The sequence below is a fragment of the Meriones unguiculatus genome, chromosome 11 (genome assembly GCF_030254825.1).
Source record: "Meriones unguiculatus strain TT.TT164.6M chromosome 11, Bangor_MerUng_6.1, whole genome shotgun sequence".
NCBI classification, from domain to species: Eukaryota; Metazoa; Chordata; class Mammalia; order Rodentia; family Muridae; genus Meriones; species Meriones unguiculatus.
Window position 1 is genome coordinate 112,552,760 of NC_083359.1, and position 13,290 is coordinate 112,566,049.

The following is a 13,290-nucleotide window of genomic DNA, read 5'->3' on the forward strand; positions in this document are numbered from 1 at the left end:
ATTTATCCCTTTATAACTCAAGTTCAATTCCAGTCTTTAGTGCCACACAAGGAGATGGTTAATAGATAAGTGAAAAATTCACTGTCTTGGTGAAATCAAATTCTGTTTTTGCAGGATATTTGATCCCATTGTGAACCCCAAAATTGTGAACTGTAAGACCCTGTTTCTTTGGTGTGGTTGAACTCTATCACACACCTTTGATCCAAAAACTTTCTGTTTATTATAAAGTGGTGATTATGGTATGGTCAACCCAGCCGTAGCACACAACTTAAATCTAAACACTTTCTGTACACAGAATTTAATAGTTAACCCTAGGCCAAGAGGCAGAGCAAGAAGACAGGTGACAGGGATTAAAGAGTAGGAAAGATTTTGAGATGAGGGGTATTTAAGACAGTGTGGAGAAGAAGAAAGGGCTATTAGCTCAAGCTCTGTCTTTAGCTTAGGCTTCAGTTCTTCAGCTCCCCATATTTTGGGGCTTTGAGCTAGCAAGACTTTGGCCTTGTTTTTTCATTTGTTTGTTTGTTTTGTTTGATTTTGGTTTTGGTTTGTTTTTTTTTTTTTGTTTTGTTTTGTTTTGTTCTGTTTTGTTTTGTCCTTTGCTCCTTGTCTGTCAGTGAACATTTGGATTTTTTTTTCCATCCAGACCTGAGCTGAGAAGGAAGGTTAGCTGGTTATTTTCTCTGCCTCTCTGAGCTAGCAGGTTTTCACTCCAGCATCTGCTACCTGAATCTTTATTGGTAAAATAGAACAGTTGGGATGTTCCTTCTTTTAAACAACATCCTGTCTTATTTTAAACTGAAGAAAGGAGAAAATAGAATAACAGTGAGTGCTGAGAACAAGTAGTAAGGACACAGTAAGAAGGGCAAGTGGCCTAACAGAGCTGCCCAGAGATACTGGAAAATCTCCATGATATCACAAGGTGGCTTTTCCTGTGACTGGCTCTGTAAATCTCCAGAAACTCTATGTATACTCCTGTTCCACTGCCTGCAGCATTCTGCACAGTTCTTGAAGCCTGAAGCTCCTGGGAGCTCAGAAAGAAAATGAGGTATGATAACATGGGTTTTCTGTGGCTCTGTGGTCACCTTCCCCAGTAGGAAGTCCTGCTGGTGATACCTATGCATTCTGAAGTCTCAGAAACAGTGCTAATGTGAACCCAGGAACTAATCCTCAACCTAGTGAGAATAGAGAGGACCCCTGATCTCTAGACAGGGGAGGATTCAATAGAAAACAGGGTATTCCCTCCACCATGGCGAGATTTGATTACTGCTCTTGGCAGCTCCATAGCATTAGGGTTATATTAAAGGTACCACTTACCACTTAAGAAGAGAAAAATTTTCAAGGTTCAGGTGTCTCTCTGATGTGTTTGTCCTTTGCTTTTTGTGTCTCCTCTCTATGGAGAGAAAGGCACCTGCATATACTGGGACTTGAACATTTCAACACAGCATGTGTAGTCAATATTCTGTAAGACAATACAAGAAATAATCAACTTAAAAGGAGGAACTATTTATTTTACCTCATAACTTCAGTCTGTGATCACTTGGCTCATCATTTCTTACTTGCAATTAGGTAAAGACATGAAGTTCAGCAAAACCTCCCACGCATGGCAGCCAGGAGAGACAGAGATAGAGAATGCCAGGCTCTTCTAACACAGCTTTTGGAACTGCTGACCTCCAGTTATACTATACCTGCTAAATATTCAGCCACCCCCAATAACACCATCAGCTAACAAGCAAGCTCCTTACATTTGGGAGACATTGCAGAATGAGGCTGTTAATAGGAAATAGGCTCACAGTCATTGAGAAACAAATTAAGGATGTGTGAAGAAGTAAAACGCTTCATCATGCCCCAGTCTCTTAATTTCTCCAAGTCTTGGTTATCTTATGGATTTCCTTCTAGAGCATTTTCTATGTATAAACAAATATGAGAGAATATATACAGCATTTTTTTTCTGAAGAAAATAAATTTAAATTGTGTTTATTGTCTAGCAACTGTATTTTACTCCGTGGTAGATCATTGATGTCTTAGTTTCCAAGCATTACCATAGCAAAGTACTAAAAACTATGTAGCACGAGCAATGGAGATTTATTTACATGTAGTTTTAGAGGCTCAGAATCAGAAATCAAGTAGGGCTGTGCTCCCCCTGAGGCTCTAAGGAAGATACTTCTTCATTCTTCTGGCTTCTAGAGTTTGTCAACACTTTTTGGCTTTCTCTTCCCACACAGTCACAGGCTATCTTTACTATGTGCACATCTTGGAATCTGTCTCAGGGTCTAATCTTTTACCTTTTTAGGGCAAGTAGTCAGCAATATTGGGTTGGGGTCTACCCTCACTACCTCACCTCACCTTGACTGTCTTGGCTTGTAAGAATTAGTCTGTGTAAATCCCTATTTCCAAGTAAAGCCCATATTAGCTACCTTTCTCTGACATGACCAAAATAACCTACTGGTCGTGGTTTCAGAGCATGGTTCCATGCTTTCGGGGCTCCTTGTATTTGGGCAGAACATTATGGCAGTGGGAATGTGTGGCAAAGAAGTTTCCGCACCTTAGTGAATTAGAGGAATTAGAGGTGGGTAGATTGAAAGAAATCAAGAAAGATACTGCCCAATACCAGCTAGGGTCCACCTCCTGAAGTTGTCAGACCCACTCAAAATAGCACTACCAAATAAGGACCAGTTGTATCACAAATGATCTGATTATGTGGGACATATTCAAACTACAACAGGATATACACTGAGGTACGGGGGTGGAACTTTGACTTACTTTTGGTAGCAATGTTAATCAATCAATAACACTAGCAAGGCAAATGGACCCTGATGAATACACTTCAGTTTTTCATCAGCTACATAGTACCTCCCATGGCTTTTTTTCTGAGTTGACCACCCATCAAATAATATGTATTTAGTCTTCTTCAATTTTCTCCTAAGTGAACAAGTACTGTAATAAAAATTCTTAGTTAGAGGCTAAGGAAATGGCTCAACCAGTAACTAAAACAGTTAATGAACAGGAATGAGGATCTGCAATAAAATGTTTTCTGGATGTATCTCCATCCCTGATCTCAAGCTGTACTATACAGCAGCAGTAATAAAAACTGCATGGTACTGGCATAGAAACAGAATGGTGGATCAATGGAATTGAATAGAAGACCCAGAAATAAACCCACACACTTGTAGATACCTGATTTTTGACAAAGATGTCAAAACCATACAATGGGAAAAAATATAGTGTCTTCAACAAATAATGCTGGTCTAACTGGATGTCTACATGTAGAAAAATGCAAATAGATCTATACTTATCACCCTGCACAAAACTAAAATCAAAGTGGATCAAAGACCTCAATATAAAAACAGACACACTAAACCTGGTAGAAGATAAAGAGGGGAAGAACCTTGAATTCATTAGCACAAAACACAACTTCCTGAACAGAACACCAACAGCACAGGCAATCAATAAATGGGACTTCTTGAAACTGATGTAAAGCAAAGGACACTGTCATCAGAACAAAACGACATCCTACAGATTGAGAAAGGATCTTCACCAGCCCTATATCTGACAGAGGGCTAATATCCAGAATATATAAAGAGGATCTAAGTGTGGATCCCAGTGCCCATTATAAAAATTGAGGTGTGGTGGTCCTCACATAGAATCCCAACATTTAAAAGATGGAGATAGGAGGATCTCAAAATTTGCTGGCTAGCTAGTCTAGTCAACCAATGAGCTCTAGGTTAAGTGAAAGACCCTATCTCTAAATTTAAAATGATAGAGAAAGACATCCTATGGAATCTCTGCCTACACATACACACACACATACATACATGCATATAACATACACAAATTCATAATCTTGTTGTCAGTATAGTTACTTATATATTTTCTGAAATAATTTTAAGGATGGCACTATTCAGAATTTTAGTGCCTCCTCAAAATGTGTGTTGGAACCTAATATACAACTTGATCCTAAGAATCAATGTCTTTGCCAAGCTCTGCCATTACAGGTTAAGCAAGTCCTTCGTACTTCCTGTTCACAATTATGTCTGTCGGATATTCTGGGCTAGAAGGCTGAAGACTCCAGTGTTATAGAGAGAGAATGGGTGACTTACCAGGTAGTAAACTGTCTCTGTCATCTCTTAGTTTTGGAAGATGCTTGCCTGAACTTCCTACTTAAGTAATAATTTTAAATTTTATTCCTTCTCAAGTCTCTGATGGGGTTGAAGACTAGATAGCTATAGTTTTATTTAGGCTTAAGTTGTTTAGGATTTAAGAAAATGTTTTAAGGTCTAGAAAGATTTTTTAAGTTGATAAATATAAGATATGACAGGGAATAATTTAGTTACAAAACTTTAGATTCACCTAGATAGGATAGGTAGTATTTTCTTCAAGGTTGCCAAATACAAATGAGATAAACATTTTGAACATAACTTTTACATATGGCTCTCATGATTGTTTCATAACTGTTCTTACTGTTTATAGTTTATTATAAATAAATACATAAACTGATTGGCCTGCTCTTTGATCACCTCCCCCTGAGGGTGGGAGCAGGCTTCCCAGGCCACAGAGGAAGTCAATGCAGCCACTCCTAATGAGACCTAAAAGACTAGGATCAGAAGGAAGAAAAAGAAACCCTCCCCTACCAGTGGACTTGGGGAGGGGAGTGTGTGGAGAAGGGGGAGGAAGGGAGATATTGGGAGGGGAGAAGGGAGGGAACTAGAGGGGGGATACAAAATAAATAAAGTATAATTAAAAAATAATAAATAAATAAATAAAGTCCATATGGAACAAAAAGGAAGGAAAAATAAAGAGGAGAGTGGTAAGGCAAGAGTACAATGCCCTGATTCTGTCTTCTTATGAAACGGTCCAGGAAAACATCCTAGTCCCTTCTGCTCCCTCCTCCAAATGAAGACACATTCATTTTTTTCACCATGTGAGGGGACAGCAAGAAGAAGCTATGATAAACACCAAAACCAAAAGCAATTTAGAAAGAGAAGAACACATTTGTCTTACATGTCCTGGTCACAGCCCATCATTAAGGGAGGCTGAGGCAGAAACTCAACCAGGAGTAAAGGCAGGAACCATGAAGGAAAACTGCTTGCTAGCTCCCTTGGAGGTTCATGCTTAGCTAACTTCCATAAACAGTTTAGGCCTCCAGCATAGGGGTGGTTTGCCCACAATGGACTGGGCCCTCTTACATCAATTGGCAATCAAGAAAATGCCCTATGAACATGCTCAGAGGCCAATGTGATCAAATCAAACCTCCCAGATGAGTCTCCTTCAGGTAATTCTGGGCTATGTCAAGCTGACAGCTGAGGCTAACAAAGAAAGCATGTTTTTACTGAGAACCTTCAATTCTGGAAATCAGTCCACACTCTTAAATTCTTTTCTTAAGATTATGCTTTTTACTTTGTGATGATTTTTTTGCTCTATGCAAACTATTAAACTTTAATTATTTCTATCATTTTTTATTTATTTGAAGTCTCTACTTAGAAGGCTTTTCATGGGCCAAGATTATAAAAAATATTCTGATATTTTATTCTGGTGCTTTTACAGCCTTGCATTTAAAAAATTGTGATTAAATCTTTAATTCATGTAGAATTTCTATGCGCTTGATGTAAATTTCTTCTTTCCAAAATGGTTTGCTAATATTTAAATGCTACTTATTAATTATTCTCTCCTTTCTCTTTCTACTTAGCAATAGAGATATTCCCTAACATTTTATTCCAAGTTTTCTTTCAGACTATATTCTCTGACAGCAGATTCCAAGACAGAAGTCTGAAGCATTTGTAAATATGAATCAGAATCTCTTTGTCCAAGAAGGACAGATTCAGAAGTGGAGCATAAGAGCTGGCAGGAGGCAAAGCCAAGACACAAATGTGCTCCTAGCCATCTTTGTAATGGGAAGTTACTGCCTTGTACCCCAAATCATCTGATAACTTTTCTAGACACTCTAGGAATTTCACAAATGTACTGAGAAGCATTTATCCCTTAGTCCCATTCTGCATTAGTCAAGGAACAGCCCACAGACACCAACTCCCCTAAGCCCCCAGACTAGACATGTCAGAGAATGGAGCACTCACACTCACCTGTGCCACTGCATGGATGGTAGAGTCCCCTCTGCAGAAAAGGAAACGTAAGCAGCGGCAATCAAAGATACCAGCAAGTCCATGTCAGTTTTTGAGTGCCTCCAGGTGGTTGCCATGGAAAGCTCCTGGACATGACACCCAGCTGCCCTTTCATGCAGTATAGAAACAATCCACAACTGCACTGCCCTCTACTCAGGGTCCATAATCCAGAACTCATCATCCTGGGGCCAGCCAGGGATCATCACCCAAGATCCACCATCCAGGTCACTAGTGTCTACCATCAAGCGCCTATAGTTTAGGTTCATAATTAATAACACCATTATGTGTCTCTGTACATATTTTATAATGCATGTATTTGTTGGCCTTTTAAGATTAAATGTTACCATAGTTTACATTTAAATAATCATTGTGTGTATGTGTGTGTGTGTGTGTTTGTGTGTGTGATGGATTATCTCCTATAATCCAAAGCTCACTGATATGGCCAGTCTAGTTCGAGAGATCCTCCTGATTTGGCCTCCCTTGTGCTAGGATTACAAGCCTATGCCACACCACTATGCTCGTTTTTCTTTGTAGCTAGGGTGCTGGGAATCCAAACTCTAGTCTTCATGCTTGTACAGCAGGCACTTTACCAGCCCCACATTTACATCTTATTTAATATAAACATTAAAGGTGGATGAAGACCATATTCCAATGTAAACGAGTAGTTTGTAACTTAATCTTTTTTTTTGGGGGGGTACAATCTTTTATTTAATTATTTAATTATTTAATTATTTATTTAAATTTTTCATCAATTACACTTTATTCATTCTGCATCCCCCCATAAGCCCCTCCCTCCTCCCCTCCCAATCCCACCCTCCCTCCTCCCTCTGCTTGCATGCCACTCCCCAAGTCCACTAATAGGGGAGGTTCTCCTCTCCTTTCTGATCTTAGTCTGTCAGTTCACATCAAAAGTGGCTGCATTGTCCTCTACTATGGCCTGGTAAGGCTGCTCCCCCCCAGAGGGAGGTGATCAAAGAGCAGGCCAATCAGATTATGTCAGAGGCAGTCCCTCTTCACATTACTATGTAACCCAATTGGACTCTGAACTGCCCTGGGCTACATCTGTGCAGGGGTTCTGGGTTATCTCCATGAATAGTCCTTGGTTGGAGTATGAGTCTCTGGGAAGTTCCCTGTGTTCAAATTTCCTTGTTCTGTTGCTCTCCAAAGACACACATGGTATATACTCACTCATATAGACATACAACATAGGACAAACCCACTAAAACCTGTGCATCTAAAGAAACTAAGCAAGAGAGAGGACCCTAACTAAAATGTCCAATCCCCATCTGGAAAGGCAAAGAGGATGGACATCAGAAGAAGAAGAAAACAGGAAACAACCTAGGAACCTACCACAGAGGGCCTCTGAAAGCCTCTGCCCTTCAGACTATCAAAGCAGATGCTGAGCCTGATAGGCAACTGTTGGGCAGAGTGAATGGAATTTTAGGTAAGAACTGGGAAATAGTAACTTAATCTTTAAAGAGCAGATTGTCATGTTCTCTCCATCACAACCGAGGAAATGCTGTAATTCCATGTGTATGTTTATTACTTGTAGTTTAATGTATCCACACACATATCTATGCATTTCCGAGGACAAAGAGAGTAACTGAAAAGATCTTAACCTTCTTAAAGTCATTCATTCATTTTGCAATATTGTTTTTCAAAAAAGCTGTTCTAGCAGACATGGTTCAAATAGTTACACACCAGAGCCTGTTTCTCTTCTCTCTGGCCTTCACATGAGGGTATCATTCAAGGTAATTTTAACCAAGTGTGTCAGCTTTTGTAAATGCCACACATATATTTGTGACTGCAATTTTATTGTCCCCTTTGTGGCCACGAGTTCTTGTCTTGGCCAAGGCAAGGGACTTGAGGGACTGTGGTCTTGCTTGGTGACAATGATGGTGGTCTAGGAGAGGACAACATTCAGGGTAGTGTTCACTGGAGAGACCTGCTGGCAGCAGCCATGAGGAGGGGGATGGGGAACACAAGCTTCCAGGAATGCCAGCATGCAACATTTGAAAAGGATAGCAGACTTAATTACCTTCCTCTCCACTCCCCACTCTCCTAGCTCTGTCCTGGACCTGCATCTCTTGCAGAAGCACATTTGAATCTTCTTCAAGCCTCTTGCTGGTGGTCACACAAAGAAAACCCTGAAGCAGATTTCACACACCAGCAGGGTAGACTCTGGCTAAGCTAGCTATTAGCAGAGCATCACATCCGCTCCTAAATCAATGCAAACAATGGGGTGCTTAGATCTTCCCACATGCGCTTTAATAACCCATCCCAGCCATAATGAATTCTGGGGCTGAATTAATGTAAAAGAGTAATGGTGATTAGGTAATTACCAAGTGAGGAGAGTGTTTAACCTTCCCAGTGACAAGACTCAAAGACCACCTGACATCATGTGTGCGTCCTGGAAATAATTAATAATTAAAATTATCCGATCTCTGCTGTTAATCAGAAGTAAGAATACCAAAGCAGTCCCAGTCATGCCGAGTTCTTCCCTCACTGACGTCTGCCAATGTGCTGCTGGGCTCTTTGGGCTTTGAAGGTGTCAGCCTCTTTGATTTTTATTTCAGGCTGGCTAGACTTAAGCTGTTACAAGTCTCTCAGAATATTTCAACAAGCAGAGACACATCACCCTCTAAAATTATCCACCGGAGTGAAATGCCAGGAAATGACCTTTGGCCCCTTCCTTTTTTAATTGCAACTCAAGCCATTTTAAAGCCATGGCTGTGACAGCCCCATGCTCCACTCCCCTTCATCCACCCTCCACTCCCTAAGCTTCTTTCAGGCTGTTTATATTCTGGAGAGGTTACGTACATGCATGTGTGCATGCATCCATGTGTGTTCCCGTATGTGTTTATGTGTACTATGTTTGTATGCATGTGTGCATGCACATATGAATACTTCATTGTGTCCTGATAAAAAGCTCACATCTCGGCTCTGTTGTTCTTGTGGAGTTTAAGATCATGCATGGATAAAGGCCCTGTTCATAGGAAGCCCATTTCTGCTCAGTTTCCAAGTGGTTTCCCTAGTAAGGGGAACAGGGACTGTCCCTGACATGAACTCAGTGGCTGGCTCTTTGATCACCTCACTCTGTGTGGTGCAGCTTTGCCAGGCCACAGAGGAAGATGTTGCAGCCAGCCTTGAGGAGACCTGATAGGCTAGGGTCAGATAGAAGGGGAGAAGGTCCTCCTCTATCAGGGGACTAAGGAAAGGGCATAGGGTGAGAAGAGAGAGGGTGGGTGGGACTGGGAGGAGACAAGGGAGGGGGCTGTAGCAGGGATACAAAGTGAATAAATTATTATATATAATTTATATAATATATATGATTAAATTAAAAAAAATAAGCTCACATCTCTTTTTTCTTTGTTTGCCCTCAGTGGTCCCTACCACTCCAAGATGCTTAAGGCCCAGAGTTAAAAAAAGAAGCTTCCTTAGGAACTGATGTCCTTCCAAGTTCTTTGTTCTACACAGAAGGAAACTGAGAATCAGTGTGGAAAGGCCTGGCTGAAGCTTTACTAAAGATAGCAGAGGTAGAAGGATCCTAGGTCTCTTGATTCCCAGTTTTAGCCTTTGATACCAAATATCATCCATGGGCTCTTACCAGAGGAAATCCATTCCCAGCTTTCTCTCAGTCTTAAAGGTTATGAACTGGATTAAGGAAAAGCAATGATCAATTAACCCTTTCTGAGCCAAGTGGATCTCCTCAAGTAAACAAACATTTCCTCTGCAGGGCCTGCCCACTCCAGAGCTCTCTGCAGAAAGGCAAAGGCTCATATAGATCTGGACATTCCTCCTTTTGCCACTGCTATTTCTGAGCCAGCCCACATCTCTACATGTGCATTTTTCACTCTGTGTCAAGGGTCCTTAGCTCTAGTCCAGCCTCTGCCCTGTCCTGGAGTGTTTACCCTTCACCATCATCCAATAAGGTGGTAATGCAGCAGCTGCCTCCAAGTGCACCTTTAATGAGGGCTGTGGCCATCAATTTAGTGGAATTTGATAGTGACAACATTGACATTGGTAAGGTTAATGATCCAATGCTTTATTTCATTGAACAAGTTGAACAACACTTAGCACATTGATCCACAGTGTCCTACAATCCATCTCTGCTATTTCTTTAATGGTGCCATGGCATTGGTGCCCTTTAAGTAATTGGCACAGTAGAAATATGGGCTTGGCCTTGTCATGTCAGATTAGCACAATGTTGAATTGAGAAAGATTTTTGTCATTTCTGTGTTCTTTCTTTATTCTCTTTTGATATCTTTCGAATTTAATAAAGTTGTGGGCTCACAGAGGCCACAAGAAAAGGACTGGGCCTGGGATGGTGCACTTATTTTTTCCCTAGAGCAACTTCCCTGAAGGGTCTCAGGCAAGCTTTCCAGCCTCTCATGTCTCAGTGTCTTCATATGACAAAGAGGGAATTTATGAGATCTGCCTGTCCCCACCTGCCTCACAAACAGCAGATCTTGTCCAAAAAAAAAAAAAAAAAAAAAAAAAAAAGTGGTTCTCTCTGTGAGAAAAAAGAGAAAACAATGTGTTAGAATCTCACCAAAGTTCTACTCACCAGGGCTCATGAAGACCTTGGAACACTGCCCCAGAAGGCAGCTGTGTAGTGAAAGGTGGAACTGCTGGACAAAGAAAGCAAGGTCTAGGCAAGCCCCTGAGTTTTCCAGGAGGAGACAGTGAGGTCCTAGTCAGCCATGCCTAACACTCCGGTAAAGAACAAAGGATGTAAGATTAGTCACCAACATTTTTTTCTTTGTTTTTTTATTTTATATTTTTTTTTTACAATTTGTTCTTTATATATCCTGATTGAAGCCCCTTCCCTCAGCTCCTCCCAGTCACCCTCTTCCTCTGTCTTCCCCCCTACCTCCTTCCTCTAGTCCACTGAAAAGGGTAGTTCTCCTCTGCCATCTACCCATAGCTTATCAAGACTCATCAAGACTGCCTGGATCCTCTTCCCCCATGGCCTGGCAAGACTGCTTCATCAGGGCTGAGAGATCAAAGAGCAGGCAACAGAGTGGCACATTCACACAATGGAATACTGCTCAGCTATTAAAAACAAGAAATTCATGAAATTTGCAGGCAAATGGATGGAACTAGAAAAGATCATACTAAGTGAGGTAACCTAGAAGCAGAAAGACACATATGGTATACACTCACTTATAAATTGTTATTAGCTATATAATATAGGATAGCCATACTAAAATCTACATACTTAAAGAAGCTAAAAAACAAGGAGGACCCTAGGGAAGATGCTTAAATCTCATTCAGAATGGCAAACAGGATAAACACTGAAGCCGTGGAAGAGAGGGAACACGATGGGAGCCTACTATAGAGGGTCCTCTGAAAGCCACCAACATTTGCAAATAAGTCCTCATTGAGACACAGCTGTCCAGTAGCACTGAGTTCAGGGAAGCTCTCTTGACCTGAAGATGGTGTTGAACAGTTAAAACTTTGAAAGAGTGCTCTGAGAAACTCTCGGTGTAGTGTCTGGTCCATGGCAGGTCTGAGAAACAGGAGAATGATCTGTTGTATGGGGCCTACACAGTGCCGGAGGTTGCATTGCATAACAGTAGCCTGCCATGGTTCCGCTAGCACATTTCCCATAGTGACCAGCTGAACCTAGGCAAGCCTTAAACTCACAAACTCATTGGCTGAATAACTAAGTCTCTAAAAGATCCCTGTCTCGGTCAGGACTGCCTGAAAATTTTAGGGGTGAGGTAGGAAGAGCAGGCTATAAGCCAGAATGGAGTGCTCCACAGCACACCTGGGATGGTACAAGTGCTGAAACTGGCTTTTCCACAGCTTGCTGGCTGATGAATAACCAGACAGGTTACCAAACCACTCAGGGGCTTTCCCTGCAGAAGATGGAGTGAAGCTATTTCCAGGGCCACTGTGATGTTGCTTTGAACAGCATACATGGTTGAGGTAGAACCTGGGGTGCTAAGCAGCAAGCTTCTGTTTAAAAGGAATGAAGTGAGGCAGAAGAGAGAGACACACAGTGTAAGATCACTCATTGAGCAGACCTGCCATGGACCAGACACTACACTGGGAGATGAGCAAACAAAGATTAACCATGTGGTATTGTGCCCCTAAGCTACCTGGGATCTACCAAAAGAGACAGATTATGTTTTTTAATGTCAACTCTAAAATATTTAGTCAAAAGAAAAGGAAAAATTACTAGCCTCCTAGATGAAAATGGTAGAGTTCTTTTTTTTCTGTTCTCTCACTCAGTCCCCTGTATCATGCTGTAATGTGTGTGTAGCTGGATGGGTAAGTTTGACACTGGAGGAAATTATGAGGGATCTACACTTGGCTGCAGAACTAAACCATATTCTATAGTAAATTTTGCCAATAAAGTTTATATTTGTATTTCCATCTGTTTGACAACTGTGTCTTATTTCTCAATTGATTCTGCATTCAATGGGGGAAGAAAAGGTTGTTATTTATTATTTTCCACAAAACCAAACATGATACAGGTTACTGTTCAGCAGAAATATGTGCAAAGCATAAAATAAGCTTGCAGTCTGAAGAGGTGTTTTCCATTTGAGCTGTGTGTATGTATGAGTGTGTACACTCCAGCCCAGAAATGATTTACAGAAATAGAGGAGAGACTGTTATAGGAAAGATGAATGAGGAAAGAAGAAAAAAGAACACTACACATATAAACTTAGAGGTAAGAAAGATTATATTATGAAGAGATTTCAGAAAGGGTAAATGTTGGATCCCTTCTCAGTAGGTAGAGATCATTTTTGCCAAGATTATACCAAAGAACTCATTTCTCCCAATATAGTCTTTCCCACTTGTCTCCATGCCTCAACTGATCCAGCCCTGGGCACCAAGCTGGCCCTGGGCACCAAGCTGGCCCTGGGCACCAGGCTGGCCCTGTGCAAGTAGGCCTGACAGCAGCACCCTCTCAGTGTTCACTCGCAGACATGGCTTGGCTTTCAGCACGTTCATGAGACACAGACAGGGTTTCCCGGATGTGAAAGAACAGGACTCTGTAATGTCCACTCTGCCCAGCACTAACGTGCTTCTTCCCAAGCAAGACTTCTGAAGCTCCCTGGCTCTCAGTAGGGCACCGTGCTCTCAACATACCTATTCCAGATCTCCTGGTGCCAACACTGGGCGCACTTCCCATTGTGTCACCCCACTGCCCCCACTGCTCCCT

The 13,290-nt window shown here is 41.4% G+C and overlaps 1 long non-coding RNA gene across 1 annotated transcript in view; it reads right to left on the reverse strand.

Moving 5' to 3' along the window:
• LOC132646437 (uncharacterized) overlaps positions 1-13,290 on the reverse strand; it is a 382,635-nt gene that overhangs the window by 198,606 nt on the left and 170,739 nt on the right. The window contains exon 3 of the long non-coding RNA XR_009584713.1: positions 1,315-1,459. This is a non-coding gene — a long non-coding RNA (uncharacterized LOC132646437). The remainder of the gene's footprint in view (positions 1-1,314; positions 1,460-13,290) is intronic.